The sequence below is a fragment of the Suncus etruscus genome, chromosome 17 (genome assembly GCF_024139225.1).
Source record: "Suncus etruscus isolate mSunEtr1 chromosome 17, mSunEtr1.pri.cur, whole genome shotgun sequence".
Taxonomy (NCBI): Eukaryota; Metazoa; Chordata; class Mammalia; order Eulipotyphla; family Soricidae; genus Suncus; species Suncus etruscus.
Window position 1 is genome coordinate 45113162 of NC_064864.1, and position 14440 is coordinate 45127601.

The 14440-nt window shown below is 41.2% G+C and overlaps 1 protein-coding gene and 1 pseudogene across 2 annotated transcripts in view; one reads left to right on the plus strand and one right to left on the minus strand.

Annotated features, from left to right (window-relative positions):
* Positions 1 to 14440, plus strand: part of BTRC (beta-transducin repeat containing E3 ubiquitin protein ligase) — a 240470-nt gene that overhangs the window by 42022 nt on the left and 184008 nt on the right. The gene's annotated exons all lie outside the window — the stretch shown is intronic.
* LOC125994991 (bcl-2 homologous antagonist/killer-like) lies at positions 493 to 6207 on the minus strand (annotated as a pseudogene).

Consider the following 14440-nt stretch of genomic DNA (forward strand, 5'->3'; position numbering starts at 1 on the left):
ATATACACATATAATTACTTTATTTAAGCATCATGGTTACAAAATTGTTCATGATTGAGTTTCAGTTATACAATGTATACCATCCTTCACTGTAGAAAAATCCACACACTGTAATCCCATGGGGAAGGGGGCAGCGGTCTTGAGTAGGGCTGTCACAGGGAATCCAAACCAGGCTGAAGAGGACAGGAGAAATAGCACAGTGGTAGGGCATTTGCCTTGAATGCAGCTTATTCGGGTGACCTAGAGGAGGAGGCTACAGGCCCCGGACAGGATGAGGCACATTAGTACCATGAAATGTTGGGTGGGTGGGTGCTGCAGCCAGGGCAAGGACCTTTCAGTGCTTGAATGCCCACTTGCTAAAGCTTTTGTACTCGAGGGAGAACCTCTGCAGGAAGGGAGTGAGACTTGAGTGAAGTCAAGGTCAGGGAGTCTCAGCAGTGCCTCCCAACCCTAATCTGAAACCCTAGTCTACCCTGAGGTGGGGAGTAGTTGTCAGGATTTGAAGAATCTTCATATCACGAGCTGGCCCAGCAAAACCAGAGACAGAACAATGAGCACATTGAGGATGAAGCCGTTATCTAGGTGCAGGGCTGCCACTCAGCCGTCTCTCTGTGGGCATTGTAGTGGTGCAGCATGAAGACGGCCACGAAGCGGGTCACCTAACTAGGAAGCTGGTCAGACCATGACGATAGACGTGCAGGGCCAAACAGTAGTTGGAACCCAAGAGGGCCACCACGTAGCCCCCAGTTGATCCTGCTCTCAAACAGGCTTTTAGCAGTCTACTCATAGGAGTTCTCATAGGAATTCTCAGACAAAAGTGGGCTGTAGCTGGTAGATGTCGTCCCCATGATGGCCAGTTTTCAGCTCACCTGCCCCATGGTGCTGCTGGGTTCCAGAGGCAGCATAACCATCTCTGGGTCGGGAGATGTGATGGCGCCCTCGGCCTGCTCTTGTTGGTGGCAGTAGTAGACATAGCTGCGGAAGACCTCCTTGGTGTCCAGGGCCACTTGCTTCTCTGAAGTGGAAGATGGGTCAGGCTCACTGGAATCCTGCCTGGGGGGGTGGGGTGGGGGAGCTGGACCGCCCTGATGCCATGTCTCAGGTCCTGGCTATGACAGTGTTGGTCTGGTCTGGGGCCCACCTAGGCCCAGAAGGGCTCAGCAAGGCCAAGCAAGGTCAGAGCCCATAAGGGTCTGGTGGCTGCTCCTCAGTACAGATGCATCCAGCAAAAGGTGGCAGGGAAGTCCCCATCTGTATTTGTATTTTTTTGGGGGGGGGGTGTCAAACCCGGCAGCGCTCAGGGGTTACTCCTGGTTCTACGCTCAGAAAACGTTCCTGGCAGCTCGGGGGGGACCATATGGGATGCTGGGATTCGAACCACTGTCCTTCAGTGTCTAAGGCAAACACCCTACCGCTTCACTCTCTTTCCGCCCACCCCATCTGTATTTTTTTGTTTGTTTTGTTTTGTTTTTGGTTTTTGGGCCACACCCGGCGGTGCTCAGGGGTTACTCCTGGCTGTCTGCTCAGAAATAGCTTCTGGTAGGCACGGGGGACCATATGGGACACCGGGATTTGAACCAACCACCTTAGGTCCTGGATCGGCTGCTTGCAAGGCAAACACCGCTGTGCTATCTCTCCGGGCCCCCATCTTTATTTCTTATTTGAAGAAATGTCTGTTCATTTCTTCTCTTAGATTATTTTTTTCTTGCTAAGTTCTATCAATGCCTTGTATAGCTTAGCTATTAACCCTTTATCTGAAGGATATTGGTTGAATAGTTTCTCACATTCTGTGAGTAGTCTTTGTATCCTCATTGCTGTTTTCTTTGAGGTACAGAAGCTTTTCAGTTTAATGTAGTCCCATTTGTTTGTAAATATGAACTTTGTTATTCAACTTATTAAGTTAAGATAACTAGTATGTAAAAAATTTTTTAAAAAGATAACTAGTATGTATAGATGTTTGGTATAGCAAATACTGGTACAATCAAGGGTTAAAACAGTTGAAAATTAAAAAACATGGGGGCTGGAGAGATAAAATGCTTGCCTTACATTGTGGCTAACCTGGGTTTGATTGCTGGTATTGTACGGTTTTTCAAGTATCTGAAGAAGGGTAGCTGCATAGAATTAATAAACCAAGCCAAGGAAAGAATACTGGAGCCAGTGGCTTCTCACCTCACGGTCTCTGCACACCAAGCCAGACTGACCTTTCTTTATTAAACCCATTACAAATTCACCCAGGATGGTGGCCAGAGCGGTGGCACAAGCGGTAGGGCATTTGCCTTGTATGCAGTAACCTAGGATGAACTGCACTTCGACCCCCACCATCACCACCACCACCACACACACACACCCCCCCTGCGTCCCATATGGTCCCCCAAGCCAGGAACAATTTCCGGGGATGAACCAAAAAAAAACAAAAACCAAAACCAAACAACAACAACAATAACAACAAAAACAAATTCTCCCCGGAAGGGGTGGGCTGAGTGAGATTCAGGTAGGCTTTTACTTATCAAAGGGATAGGTGAAATGGAAAGAGGAAGTTGGGGAATACCTTTGTTTTGGGTAAAGGCAGTGTACGACCTAACAATTTCACCTTCTGTTTAAACAAAGAATTTTGAGAAGGGCTTATATAAATTTTGTTTTGTTGCCACCAGTTGTAAAATAAATACCCAGAGTGGCTGCTAATTTGCATAGGCACAGTAAAAGTTTGGGAAATAAAATGAATAAAAACATTTAGCTCTCAGAGACAAGAGAGATGAGGGCTGGTAGGTGCAGCTCAGGACATGAAGCTCATCACATAGAGTGATGAGTGCAGTTGCAGAGATGACTACACTGAAAACTATCATAACAATGTGAATGAATGAGGGAAGTAGAAAGCCTGTCTCGAGTACAGGTGTAGGGGGGTGGGGAGGAGGGAGATCTGGGAAATTGGTGGTGGGAATGTTGCACCGGTGAAGGGGGGGGTTCCTTACATGACTGTAATCATACAACTATAATCATGTTTGTAATCACGGTGTTTAAATAAAGATAAAAAAAACATTTAGCTGTAAGGTGGTGAGCTGTAAAAAGCATCATAGGTTATATTGTACATATGTCATTCTCAAAACAAGCAGCTTTTTCCATATCCTTGTCTTATGCATATCACAAATTTTTTTGAGACTTCTCTGAACATAAACATTAGAACTTTTCTGCAGATATACTTAAATTGAAAATTCTTAAACATTCTTAGACTGAGCACTGTAATATGAGGTTATAGTATCCAAGTTTTTTTTTCCATAAGCTTCTCTAAACAAAATCATAAGAACATTTCTGAAGATATATATAGTTTGAAAATAAGTTTGCTAAAACATTCTTTTAATGAGCACTGTAATAAGAGTCTATAGTATCCAAGTTCCTTTTTCATTGACTTTTGTAGACAAAGATATTAGCTTAGAATATTTTTGCAGACATAATTGGAGAATAAGTTGCTAAATAATATACACAATCAAGCATCACAGCAATTGGAAAACATTAAAAACATTAAATTGAGAACCATTAAAAACTAACAACATTATGCATTTCTCCAGAACTGTGCAGATTAATATTAAACCACTAGAGTTGAGTACAAAATTTTGTGTTTGCAGCCGGGCATAGAACAAAAGAGTAGCTATTAAGATCTAGACAGGTAGAACATACAGTTTAACTAGCAATATAGTGACTGATGCAAATAGGTCGAGAGCAACCTAGAAGAAAATTGCAGGAGGTTCTGAAAACAGCTTCTCCTCAGTTGGGCTTTGGCTGGACTTTTCTTCATCTTCACCTTCTGTGGTAAGCTGCTGAAGTTGCCTGGGATGAAAGGCCTTCGGTACCAGGGACAGAATTCAGGTAGGGGAACCCACTCATCTCCTTGCTGTTGGTCTCCCTCTAGTGGGGCTTTTTCTTTGGCTTCTACCCCATCAGTGACTTCATTAAGCTACAGCAGGTTAGGGGAGGGGCAAGGTCCTCGCCCAAAGCACTTTTGGTAGAAGAAAAGTAGTAGGCATAGGCTTCAAGGACACTGCTCAGAGTCTTCTGCTCTCTCCTCTTCTCTTCACTGTCTGCTTCTGTCCCACCTGAGGGGGACCTCTCCTACCATGGGTCATGGGGAATTGAGTGAGCAGACCAGAGCAACATGAAGCCATTCAGAGTGGAGGCCATGTGCACTGATATTCTGGTGATGGGATTGCATACTCAGTCCAGCTGAAAGAGGCCTTCATGGTGATTGTCCACCAGAGGGTCAATTAATTCATCATCATTAGGGTCTTCTCAAGTCTCTGGGTCCCTGTTCTGGTGCCACACACCATATTTCCAACCATGGGTGAACAGGTCTGAAGAAGGGTAGCCATGAAGGATGATATAAACCAAGCCAGTTAGGGGAGAATCAGTCAGTGACTTCTTGTTTCATGGTCTCTCTATCCTCCAAACCAGACTGACCTTTTTTTTTTTTTTAAATTAAACCAATACAAATTTACCTGGGTGGGGGGGGGAGTTGAGTGAGATTCAGGTGAGCTTTTGTATATCAAAGGGATAGGTAAGGGGCCAGAGAGATAGCACAGCAGTAGGGCATTTGCCTTACATGCAGCCAACCCAGGACTGATGACCGACATGGTTCAATTTCTGGCATCCCATATGGTCCCCCTGCCAGCCAAGGGCAATTTCTGAGTGCAGAACCAGGAGTAACTCCTGAGCACGCACTGGCCAGGTGTGACCCAAAAACAAAAACAAAACAACAACAACAAAACAGAAAAAGGGGGATAGGGAAAAAGGAAAGAAGTTGGAGAGTGCTTTTGTTTTGGGTAAAGGCAGGGTATGGCATAACACCAAATAAAATAAATAAAACCAGCCTTCAACAACAACAATAGATTTTAATGTCCCATCTGAAGATGGTTCTAATAACAGATGTGAAGGTTTTCAGTAGCCAAAATATAAAAATTTGGTTTTTATTTTGAACACATCTGGCTATGCTCAGTACGTACTCCTGGCCCTGCACCCGGGATCACTCCTGGTGATAAAAGCATCATATGGGGTGTCAAGAATAGAATTTGCGTTGACCACGTGCAAGGAAACATCCTACCCAGTCTATTTTCACTCTGGCTAACAAATAGTTTAAAATTCTATACTAATAATTTAAAGTAGTAAATCTTTAATCTTTTTATGAACAGGTTTTTATAAATGATAAATTTATATTAACAGTTTGAACGTATGTTTTGTTCTTAAGGGGCCATAGCTCCAAGTGAGTCCTGAGTAGCCAGGTGTAGATATCAGAATATCTCAGGCTGAAGAAAAGAGAATGGGAAGCGATATGTGTTGTCAGCCCAGGCATATGGTGTCTGCATGCACAAGTTGCCCTCCTTCCCCCTCTTGAGATGTGTAACTTTCAAACTTTCACTTTGAGATATGTACTGCATGTCTCTCCCTCACTGGAGAGAACATGTGTTCTGTGAGTACATGATGCTCAAGTAAATGTCACCTGCATCTCCCCTCTTGAGATGTTTACTTTCTTTTTTTGTTTTTGTTTTTGTTTGCTTTTGGGTCATACCCAGCAGCACTCAGGAGTTAACTCCTGGCTCTGTGCTTAGAAGTCACTCCTGGCAGGCTCAGGGGACCATATGGGAGCCAGGATTTGAACCACCAGCTGTTTGAATTAGCTGTATGCAAGGCAAATGCCCTACCGCTGTACTATCTCTCAAGCCCAGAGATGTTTACTTTCTTTTTCTGTTTGTTTTCTGTTTGCTTTTTGGGGCCACATCTGGCAGTGCTTTGGGGTTACTCCTGGCTCTCTGATCAGCAATTGCTCCTGATAGGCTCAGAGGATCATATGGGATGTTGGGGACTGAACCCAGGTCTGTCTCATGTTGGCTGCATTCAAAGCAAGCGCCATACTGCTCTGCTATCACTCTGGCCCTGAGATGTGTTCTTGAATGTTTTAATATTTTTATGCTGGGATATTATTGGGTTCTCTGCCTTTAGAGAAACCTTGGCTCTCTCTTGAGGTCATTACTCTATCTCTTTGTTTGTTTGTTTGGTTTTGGGTCACACCCAGTGATACTCAGGGACCACACCTGGCTATGCGCTCAGAAATTGCTCTTGGCTTGGGGACCATATGTGATGCCAGGGATCTAACGGAGGTCCCACCTGATCAGCCACGTGCAAGGCAAATGCCATACTGCTGCAGTATCGCTCCGGCTCCATATCTCTTTTTTTGTTTGTTTTTGGACCATACCCTGTGGCACTCAGGGGTTACATCTGGCTCTGCGCTCAGAAATCACTCCTGGCAGGCTTGGGGGACCATATGAGATGCCGGGGATTGAACCTGGGTCCTTCCTGAGTTTTCTGCGTGCAAGGCAAATGCTCTGCTGTGTGCTATCTCTCTGGCCCATCTCTTTCCTATTCTCTCCCCCAATCTTCCCTTCCTCAGAACCTTCAAATAAAAGTCTGTTTCTACTTTAAAAGAAAAAGGAGTGTGTGTGTGTGTGTGTGTGTGTGAGAGAGAGAGAGAGAGAGAGAGAGAGAGAGAGAGAGAGAGGAGAGAGAAAGAGAGAGAGAGGAGAGAGAGGAGAGAGAGAGAAGAGAGAGGAGAGAGAAGAGAGAGTCCCTACTTGGACTCTAGATATTTTGATGAGGTACCCCACGGGACCTTCAGTAATGCCTGAAGGATTGCTCTCAGTACCCTTCAGTTGTCCTCTGGGAACTGCATTTTACTCCTGGAGGTTTTGAAAGGAAGGTGCAGAAAAATAAAAATAGACATTCTCAGAGTAAGGAGAGTACAATTACTTTTTTTTTCCCCCAGTGACTAAGCACTACAGACAGGTCTTAGAGAAAGGGAGCAGGGAGCTTTGGATCTCCCAGAGTTACCTTGGGCAAGACAGTCAATTCTCCTGTCCCCCCTTTATCATCACCACCAGACAAATGGTCAGTAGGAGAGAACAGAACAGATGGCCAGTGCACCTAGGTTCACCCAGAATGAGCGACCATTACTTGCAGTACTAGACATTTTAAGGTGAAAGGAGTAGATAAAGGATTGAAAAAAAAGAGACACAGAATTTGGCTAGTTTACCTTGGTAGAAGATCATGATGAAAACTGCTAATTCCTTCTGGCTTTCTCCAAATGTTGTAGCGGGTCCTTATTCTCAAGTAGGCAGAACTGAAAGCAAGGGACCAGAGAACAAAATGCCAAATTCAGTGAAAGGCTTTATTTAGGAAAACAGAAAGGAAGGGAGAGTTAATTGGAACTCTCAGAGTATGAGAGGGATTTCTCCTGCCTAAAGCAGGATTTCCCACATTTGAAATGTATAAGCTACAGAATGAAGTTTTGAATTATATGAAGTTTGTGAAGTTTTGAATTATATGAAAAATTTGGGCGGGAGGTTAGAAGCCCTATGGTTTCTAAACTCAGGAACAACTCCCTCCCGTGTTCTTGGGGGACCATAGAGTTGGTCTTGGGATCATGTAAAGCATATGATTGGTTTGCCCTTTGAGCTAATTCTGTGATGAAATCTTTTTTTTTTTTTTTAATTTTGACTTATTGTTAGCTGTGCTCAGGCTCCTAGCTCTGTGTCTAGGGAACTGTGCTGTGTTGTGGGGATTACCACATGTAAAGCATGCATTCAGCTCATTGAACTATCTCTGTAGTCCTTGAGATAAAGTTTCTTCATGGATTTAGTTTAGTCAGTCTTAAACGCCCTACTCCTTTTTGTTTGTTTGTTTGTTTTTTGGGCCACACCCAGCGGTACTCAGGGGTTACTCCTGTCTGCTCAGAAATAGCTCCTGGCAGGCACGGGGGACCATATGGGACACCAGGATTCGAACCAACCATCTTTGGTCCTGGATTGGCTGCTTGCAAGGCAAACACCGCTGTGCTATCTCTCTGGGCCCAAACCCCCTACTCTTGAGCTCTAATATTTCTAGTAAATGTTAGATTATTACAGCAAAGAATGTGGTATTGAACTGTTTCTACCTTGGAATAGGTATTAATGGCCTCTTTTTCATAGCTAATAATGATGATATTACTATTTTATATGTAAAAAAAAATCAGTGGTAGTCAGGCCAGAGAAAGTAATGTAGGAAATAAGACACTTGCCTTGCATATTGCTGACCTGGTTTGATCCCTAGCACTGCCAGGTGTGGTAACTGAGTACAGAGTCAGGGGTAAGCCCCAAAGAGTATGTTTAAAACAAACAAACACAACACCTTTCCTCTCTTTGCTGTTTATGTTGGAATGATTGATATTTATATTGGAATGACACCTAGTCTTGTTTAGTTGTGCTTGCTGAAGGCCACACGTTAGATTTGCCATGCTCTTGTACACTTGGCCTCAGCGCTCACTGGGGTTGAAAATTTTTGGTTCTTATATACATTTTTTGGTTTTTGGGTCTCACCTGGCAGTGCTCAGGGATTACTCTACACTCAGAAATCGCTCCTGGCAGGCTCAGGGGACCATATGGGATGCTGGGATTTGAACTGCTGTCCTTCTGCATGCAAGGCAAATGCCTTACCTCCATGCTATATCTCTGGCTTCTTTATATATATTTTGGATGTAGTGCTTGCTTAGGGTTTTTGTGGCTTAGCAGGGGATTGTAATACTTTGGTTGCATTTTTTCTCTCTGGGTTTTTGGGTCACACCCGGCAACTCTCAGGGGTTACTCCTGTCTCTGTGCTTAGAAGTCACTCCTGAATCAGGGGAATACCCATCACCAAATATGTCCTCCCCCCATTCCAGTTCCCTTTCTACAACCCATATACCCCACCATCACCCCCCCCCCCGGGATGCTAGAGTAGGTGCACCCCTCTTTGTCTGGCCTACTGTTAGTGATCACATATCTGTTTGGTCCTGGAACCCTTCCTTGTTTCCCCCTCTATTTAAGAGGCAGAGGTAGATAAATCGAGGTATGTGGCTTTGTTTAAAGGAAAGAAAAGCAATAGATTGGGGTACAAAATAAGAGGAAAAAAAATAAAAAAGAAGTCAAAAGTCAAATACGCTGAAAATGGGTGGAGTCCCTCTAGACGCAGGGGTCCTCAAACTTTTTAAACAGGGGCCAGTTCACTGTCCCTCAGACCATTGGAGGGTCTAACTATAGTAAAAACAAAATTTATGAACGAATTCTTATGCACACTGCATATATCTTATTTTGCAATGAAGAAACAAAACAGATACAAATACAATATGTGGCCCTCAGGCCATAGTTTGAGGACCACTGCTAGAGGCTTCCAACCTCAGTTTGAGAGAGGATGTGAAAAAGGTAATTGAAACACCACAACAATACAGAAAGAAATATCGAATTAAATAATCCGTGAGCACTACAGCAATAAAGACAGGCACCACACAATAGTCTCAGTTCTGAAATCAAATCATGTTCAAGTGCAAAAAGAAAGAGAAATATGGGTTGTAGAAAGGTAACTGGAATGGGGGGAGGACATATTTGGTGATGGGTATTCCCCTGATTCAATGTTAATATGTACCTAAAATACTACTGTGAAAGATATGTAAGCCATTATGGAAAAAAAAATTCGGTTTTAATCAGAAACTTTCTTTGACTTACATGTATTATTATTATATCAATTATATTATATGTTATGTCACTATATTATGTTGTTAGTTTACCTCATTATGTTAATCAATTTTGTCTCTTGAATAAATTCTTACAATAAAAAATAAAATGCATTTCAAAAAAATACTTATTGAAACTAAAAAAAAAAAAAAAAAAGAAGTCACTTCTGACATGCTTGGGGGACTATATGGGATGCCAGGATTCGAATCAGGTCTGTCCTGTTTTGGCTGTGTCCCAGGCAAATGCCTTACTGCTGTGCTATTCCTCTGGCCTGATCTGGTTGCAAAATTTTACACGTTTTTCTTAGCTATGGTACTTGCAATGGTGTGGCCAGAAACCACTTCATGTCAAGTAGTTCAGATAGCAGAACTACCAGTATCACACTTGGAGCATGAGGCATCATCTGAGGATCTACCTTGCTAGTCAGGTGTTTTGGAGACAGTATCTCCTAAAGCCAATATTAGAATGTCTTAATACTATTGTTGTTTATATGTTAAAATTTTGTATCAAAGTACTTCTAAAAAATGTTATAAGTGGAGGGGCTGGAGCAGGGGTCTTCAAACTACGGCCCGTGGGCCACATATTGTATTTATTCTCATTTTGTTTCTTCACTTCTAAATAAGATATATGCAGTGTGCATAGAAATTTGTCCATAATTTTTGTTTTTACTATAATCTGGCCCTCCAACAGTCTGAAGGACAGTGAACTGGCCCCCTGTTTAAAAAGTTTGAGGACCCCTGGCCGGAGCAATAGCACAGCGCTATGGTGTTTGCTTAGCACGTGGCTGACCCAGGACGGATCGTGGTTTGATTCCTGGCATCCCATATGGTTCCCCGAGTCTTCCAGGAGCAACTCTTGAGCTCAGAGCAGGAGTAACCCCTGAGTGCTGCTGGGTGTGACCCAAAAACAAAACAAACAAATAAACAAATTTATAAGTGGACAAAGTCTTGGCTGGAGCAATAGTACAACAGGTAGGGCATTTGCCTTTTATGCTGCCAACCAGGATTTGATCTGTGGCATTCCATATAGTCCAATAAGCCCACCAGGAGTGATTCCTGAGTCAAAGCCAGGAATAAACTCTGAGTACTGCTAGATGTAACCCAAATGTGTTTCACCACCCCCCCCCAATTTGGCTATTACATTATTTTGATTAAAAAATTTTTGACACAACTGGTAGTGCTCAGGAATCACTCTTGATGGTGTTCGGGGAGCCATATGGGATGCCAGGGATCAAAACCAGGTAGGCCGCATGTAAGGTAAATATCCTGATGATGCGGCCCTGTATTATTTAAATACAATTCTTAAATACATTTTTGTCTTGGAAAAGTAAATCGCCTTAATAATACACTCCAAAAATACAGTTGCTACGTATTGGAGAAAGACAGAATTGAAGAAAGGCAGAATGGTTGTGTTGTTATGGCAACTCAAATGGAAAAAATGAAAACTGCACAGTTAAGCTGCATCCTGTTGTCATAGTAACTATAGTTGTGAAAATGATTAAAGCTGGTCTACAAAGGATGTATTGAAAGTAAATAGTATAAGACTGGAAGGATTAGTTGTAAGACAGAAGTTAAATCCCTCTGATTGTACAAGTTGCTAGTATAATTGTGCATATATAGTTAGTTCTCTGTCCTCCTAATTCTAGTTCAACTCTTTATTAATCCTCAGAACATAATGATGGAATGAAAGAAAAGTATATGAAAGCTTATGAATAAAGACTTTTTGGTAGCAAATTTTGAGAGAAAAGTTCCTTATTTTTTACACTGAAAATGTCTTTTAGGTAAGAATTGTGGAATGCTTTTTATTTTTTTCTTTTCCTCCCATATCTCACTCAATGCTTTATTTTCATTCTTTTCTTTGACTGTCTAAATTATTTTAGTTTAAGTGTTAAACTGCAACATAAACATTTAATGTCATGGCAATTTGTGAAGCATCAAGTGCAGCCTTATGATTACAGACGAACAGATGGATTTGATGATAAATGATAAGCATTTCTTAGGTATGGAGAAATTTATTTTTGCTATCTCCCTCACATTTTCTCGTAACTAAGCCTCTTAGTTGTTATTTTAAATGCCATTTTTTCCTCTGACCTGTTTTTGTCCAGCATAGCAAAATAATTCATTCCAGTGAGGTGGAGACATGTTAGGAATGAGCCTGATGAAAGCTGTGCTCTTTGTTCAGCATCTGGCTGCCTGCACAGGTTTTTGTGGTAATGGAATCGGCATTTCTGTATTAGAGTATTGATCTGTTCTGTGGAAGGTACTGTGTCAAAGAAGAATCTCAGTAACGATGTAGTAAAGTGGTTTAAGAGCAGTTTATATTACAAATGAAGTGGAGGAAGGTAGAGTTGTGCAAGTCTGGACACATGCTGTAAAATTTGTGAAACTGAAGAGTATATTCAAAACTGATGTAGAAATATATATATTTTCACCCAAAATTAATTGCAAATAGCTGAATACTCCCTAGTATTAGTAATACCATTACCCTTTTGTTATGTAGTAGAGGTTTTTAGATTTAATGTTCTTTATTTGTACTTAAAATTGAGACATGAATCTATGTTATGAGAGAGAATATTGTTTGACCATAAGAACAGTACTTTAAATTTTCCTGTATTTTTATTTGGAGTCCAGATATTAGTGTTGATTTGCTTTCCTAGATAATGATATGCTTTAAGCATTGCTGTTTTTTGAGGACTAACCCACTCTGCCCCTTCTTTTAGGCATAAGGAAAAAAACGTATTTTACAAAGTAGAAAAAATATTAGGGAAGAGGAGAGTACTAGAGATATTTTTGTTTGTTTCATTTGATTTTTAAGAATTTGTAAAATATTCATCTTTTCCTGCTCTTGTTTAATGGTGGTAGGTAATTTATTATTCATGTGACATGGACCAACCTGGTTCATTTCGGCAGCTAACATTTTTATTGAGGAGTTGAAAATGAAAGCTTTATTCCTTTGTGCCTAGATGGTGTCTTTGGACTGTCTATAGCAGTGCATAGATTAGAATCTTCCCTTCTTATTTATCTCAAAATAGAAGTTTTAAAGGCTAGTTGTGAATCTGAAAAAAAAGTTTTACATTAAAATTTGATACATTGAATTTTAGATTGGTGTCTAAAAGTAGGCAATATCATTAGATTGTGCATTTGAGATTTACTAGTTTGTATCTTGGCTTGTGATAAATTGGATTGTAAGAATTTATTTTCCTGGATGAAAAAAACTATTAGGTATACTCATCACTCCCCATTTCACAATTTCTTGTCACAGTTCACTTGATTCAGAAATATTAATTTTGGATCTTTCCTGTGAATATGTACTCTTAATACTGATATGTCCTGAGAGAAAGGAGAATTTCTGATCTAACCTAAATAATAACCACAGAAAAATGTCCTCACAACATATCAAGAAATCAAATAGCTAATAAACCTATCCTCCTGTTATATTTCATAAGCTGATGGAGAGGGTTGATAATGTTCATTTTTGTTACTTACCAGGGAACATGACACTTGATCTTTGAAATGGTTATTTATTTCATATATTGTAGCTGCCAATCAGCCAGCCATTTGCAAATAGTGAAGTAAACATACTACTGAGTTTCTTTGCTGGTATATGGTGGTGCCTAGGAAGTCAGATGTAATATAATCTGATTTATTTATGTGGGCATTTATTCTCTTTCTAATGAGCCAGTAATTTTCTCTTTTTTACTACAACAAAAGTTAAATTAAGGAGTACCCAAGAGAGCTAGGATACTTGGTTTGCAGTCACTGAAATACTGCTTGATTTTAGGGGATCCTCTCAGGAACAGAGTTTTTTCCTCATTAAAAAGAAAGCTCCATTGCTTCTTTCTGAACTCATTGTTAGAAACAGCAAATATATTTGTAGAGAAGAGTGTGAGTTAAGAGTTTAGTGTTAGTATGTCTCTACCACACCCCATCTCCTAATAAAATAATTTTATTTGTGTCTTCATTTGTTCCTTTTAAAAAATTATATATATATATATTTAAACACCATGGTTACAAGGTTATTCATACTACAGGTTTTTTTTTCCCATAGATAAAGTTGTTCATGATTGAGTCACAATCATACAATGTATAACAACCTTCACTAGTGTGCATTTCCAGCCACCAATGTCAACAGTTTCCCTTTCACCCTCCGTGTGCCCTCTCCTTTCCCACCCACCCCTCCCTCTTTTGTTTCTGAGGCAGGTCCTCTCTCTCTCTCTCTCTCTCTCTCTCTCTCTCTCTCTCTCTCTCTCTCTCTCTTTCTCTCTCTCTCTCCCTCTCTCCCTCTCTCCCTCTCTCTCCTTCCCTCTCTCTCTCTCTCTCTCTCTCTCTCTCTCTCTCTCTCTCTCCCTCTCTCTCTCTCTCTCTCTCCCCCCTCCATCCCTGCCTTCCACCCCCTTTTCTTTTTTGACAATGTGGTTTGCACTACTGTTAATGAAGGAATGCTATGCATGTCCCTTTCATAGTAGACACTTATCTACTCTAACTGCATTCTTTATAGCAAACTTCCTACCATGGGCTGGTCCTCCTAATCCTCATCTCTGTTGTCTCTGGATATCACCCCACACTTTTCTTTAATTTTTCCTATAGCCCACAAATGAATGAGATTATTCTGTTTATCTCTCTCCCTCTGACCCATTTCACTCAGCATAATAATCACCATATCCATCCATGTATAAGCAAATTTCATGACTTCATTTTCCTAATGGCTGCATAGTATTCCACTGTGTAGATGTATCACAGTTTCTTTAGCCACTTATCTGTTGTTGGTCATTTGCTCCTTTTTCCTTGGGAAGTGAGGGCTAAGAGATTGATTATTCATGTGGCAGCCAAATTGCCTTTATATGTGGATTATTAACACATGCTAAACTTCATTGAATT